Source organism: Sapajus apella, unplaced genomic scaffold, assembly GCF_009761245.1.
Source record: "Sapajus apella isolate SASKATOON/1434 unplaced genomic scaffold, GSC_monkey_1.0 scaffold85, whole genome shotgun sequence".
In the NCBI taxonomy this organism is placed as follows: domain Eukaryota; kingdom Metazoa; phylum Chordata; class Mammalia; order Primates; family Cebidae; genus Sapajus; species Sapajus apella.
The window spans coordinates 380,227-384,151 of NW_022437025.1; the positions used below are offsets into that span (position 1 = coordinate 380,227).

Below are 3,925 nucleotides of genomic sequence, written 5' to 3' on the forward strand. Positions count from 1 at the left end.
CGGAGGTTGCGGTGAGCCAAGATCGCGCCATTGCACTCCAGCCTGGGTAACAAGAGCGAAACTCCGTCCCCCCCCCAAAAAAAAAAAAACGGGGGTGAGGGGGCCTCGGTCAGGCCTCGGAGCGCGGCTGGCGGGGCAATGTGGGCTGAGAGTGTGTCTCCATCCCCAAGCCTACCCGGAGCTGTGCGGGGAGGGGCGGCCCCAGGACCCTCGGTACCGAGCAGCTCCCGGGGGCTCCCGGCAGCCGCAGCCCCGCTGCCCCCACCCCGGGCCGCGCAGCCCCGGTCCCCTCCGCCCCACCGCGCGGTCGCTTTGAGGTCGGCCGGGGTCTGCCCGGCGATGGCGGCGCTGCAGCCCCTGGAGTCCTCCCGGCGGTGCCGAGGACGCGGACCCCGGAGAGGTGGGAGTGGGCGCCCCCGAGCCCAGTCCCCGCCCGGACCCGGCCGCCGTCGGCCAAACCAGGGCGGGGGCGGACACCGTGGGCGTCCAGGGCGAAGCCGGGCCCTCGCCGCTGGGCGACCCCCTGAGCCGCGGAGCCCCGCGGGGTGGAGCCGGGTCAGGGCCCTCGGCTCCGGCCGCGGGCCGCTGCGTCTCGGGTGGGCCAGGGCACAGGACGCGCCCAGGAGTCCGACCTCATGGCGCTGCACGGTGGGGAGCGGGGCTGGGGACAGTGCCAGGGCTGCCCCGACGCCAGCGGCCCCGCAGGCCCCAGGGGCCGCCTGTGGAAAGGCCGGACAGGTGCATTAAGCGAGCAGAAAAGTCACTGGCTAGCTGCTGAGCAGAACGCCTGGTGGGAAGGTATGCTCACGCAGTGCTTGGACAGCATTCACGTAGTCTGACACTTGTCTGCTTGGGTAAATAGATGCTCATATGCTTACGCAGAATAGATATTGTGATGGTGGAGGGTCAGTGGATGCTACGAGTAAAAATTACAGAGTCATGAGTTACTTTAAACAAGCAGTGGTGAAGGATCTCCTTCTGCAAGTTGGCCGGGCTTGAGGTATACTCATTCCATGTCTTTGATTTACATGGATATGAAACCTGGTAATATTTCCATGTATCAGACCTCAATCCCCAATGCAGCCTCTGAAGAAGGAGATGAAGAGGACTGGGTGGATCGGTCATTTTCATGCTCCTGATAAAGACAGGCCTGAGACTGGGTAATGTATAAAGAAAGGAAAAGAGGTTTAACGGACTCACGTTCCACGTGGCTGCGGAGGCCTCTCAATCATGTGGGAAGGTGAAAGACACATCTTACATGGTGGCAGACAAGATGGAACGAGAGAACCAAGCAGTTTACCCTTATAAAACCATCAGATCTCATGAGACTTATTCACTACCAGGAGAACAATATTGGGGAAACTGCCCCCATGATCTCCCAGAGTCCCTCTCACAGTGTGTGGCAATTATGTGTTACGAGTCAAGATGAGATTTGGGTGGGAACACGCCAAAGCATGTAATTGGGCATCAAACAAAGTTATGCTTAAAACAGGTGATCCTGGACATATAACAAGGATCTCTAGTCCACAGATTGAACAGGATGATAGTCATTTTTTTGCAAATGAAATTTTACAGAAGAACTATACCATCTACTAAAAGCAGATGTCTTGCACTTGCCCCCACAGTGGTATGTACTGCTGCTGCTGAATCTCTCCCCAGGAATGGAGACCAATGGCATGGAATCAGACAGGGAAGATTACCTCAGACACCACACAGGCTTTTCCAAGAATTTATAGAGTTGCTCAAAGTTATGATTCATCCAGATCCAGAGAGAAGACCTTCAGCAATCGCCCTGGTAAAGCATTCGGTGTTGCTGCCTGCTTCTAGAAAGAGTAGAGAACAGTTATGTATAGAATTGAATGTTGAAAAGTCCAAAAATACACTTTTACCTAAAGAACTCATGAAAGCACAGATAACAAAGCCTGCAGCTGAGGAAAGAGCGCTCTTCACTGACCAGACACCCCTAGGTCCACCACCCAGAGGAACACAACATCTTGACTTATTGGAACAAAAATGAAGTGCTCTCTCAGCCTTCCAGTATATTAAACTACTCATTTCGCATCTACCCCATCCCCACCAAAAAACACTGTGACAAAAGCAACCTAGGTTGAAATACTGCTAGAATCCAATTTGCAATTACTCCCTCTACATGTGTCAGTAGTTTTACTGATTAGGACTTTTATTTGTGAATTACATTTGAAAGCTGTATTTTGACCATAGCTTCTTCAGGTTTTGTGTAGTCTTACCAATCCATCTTCTGTAAAATGTCAGTCACTGGTGGATGTTACAGCAGCCTTTCCGAAATTAACCGCTGTGCTGCTGCACTGTAATGAAGGTATCTTTTTCTACAGTGACCTGGGGAAAAGTATTCAAGGTCTTCATGACAAACACATTCTCCTCTCAATAAGGCAAATGCTAAACCCACTCATTACTACTCAGCCTTCAATGTTTCTGTGTGTCAAATTTATATTTATTTTTTTTAACGTGAATTATATTTGTATATTCAATTGAGAGCACTTTGTAGGCATTGCATGAGACATGAGATGATTATTCTGTGTAAGTATTGCCTTGTGAATTTGCTATTTAGTTTTGTCTTTGCTGTAAACTTGTAACATTAAACAATCACTGGTGTCAATAGCCTTTGCTTTTGAACGATTATGTGAAATGTACAGCTGCTCTTGAGGAAAACAGCTCTTGGTCTTTTTTCTTTGTTTGAACTTTAAAGCTAGTACATTAAAGATGCACCTTCCCCATGCCCTTGGAATTTTGTATTAATGCCAAATAATAATTACTGAGTTTTGTAATTTTTTCTGGTAATCTATTCGCTTAACTCTTTAAAAAAATACCCTTTCCTCCTCCCCAGTTTTGTATTTGATTGTATTGTTAGTCTTATGTTCAGTGTTTTACCGGGTTTGTCTGCAGTGTTTGTGTATGTCATCTGATCTTGGTGATACTCTACACAGCTGTTTGAAATGCTAGAGTTACATCTGACATTCTAAGTTTTTCACAAAATACATTTTATCTGTGATTACCCATTTGACTGGCACACAGATTTGCAAAAAAAAAAATAAATAAATAAAAGAAGAATTTGTCCATTGTTTGTTTTCTCACTAATTTTGATGTAAAACATGCTTCCCCTTGTCTTTGACTTGCATTTTATTAATATTAATAGGCATGTTAAAAGTCACTTAATTGGGGCCGGGCGCGGTGGCTCAAGCCTGTAATCCCAGCACTTTGGGAGGCCGAGGCGGGTGGATCACGAGGTCAAGAGATCGAGACCATCCTGGTCAACATGGTGAAACCCCGTCTCTACTAAAAATACAAAAAATTAGCTGGGCATGGTGGCGCGTGCCTGTAGTCCCAGCTGCTCAGGAGGCTGAGGCAGGAGAATTGCCTGAACCCAGGAGGCGGAGGTTGCGGTGAGCCGAGATCGTGCCATTGCACTCCAGCCTGGGTAACAAGAGCGAAACTCCGTCTCAAAAAAAAAAAAAAAAAAAAAAAAAAAAAGTCACTTAATTGTCTAGGAAAGAAAAAAGAAAATGGGTCTGTGGGTAGGACTACCAGGCAGAAGGCCTGGTGTGGGCACAGATGTGGGGATTGAGAACAAGCATCGCCATGAGGGGCAGGAGGCCGGAGGTGATGACCAAGAACAGGAAAATCCCCAAACCCAGGAAGTCAGGGAGCCAAATGAAAGCGTTCTATCCTGCATCAGCCGTTTAACCCATCAACACTCCAAGGGAATATTCTCTTTTAGAGATACTGATAGATCTAACTTTCCTGTAATTTTGTAAAGAAATCTCATTTATCTCATCAGCCTGTCTGCAGGATTAAAATCCCAAATTAGACTACTACTTTTAGGAAGGCATTTTGGATTAGGTTGCAAGGAAACTGAGGAAGCTGCTATCAGTCATTCACACCCTGTGCA

The 3,925-nt window shown here is 48.0% G+C and overlaps 1 pseudogene; it reads left to right on the top strand.

Annotated features, from left to right (window-relative positions):
- Nucleotides 1–339: 339 nt before the first annotated feature.
- LOC116533911 lies at nt 340–2,046 on the top strand (annotated as a pseudogene).
- Nucleotides 2,047–3,925: the final 1,879 nt, after the last annotated feature.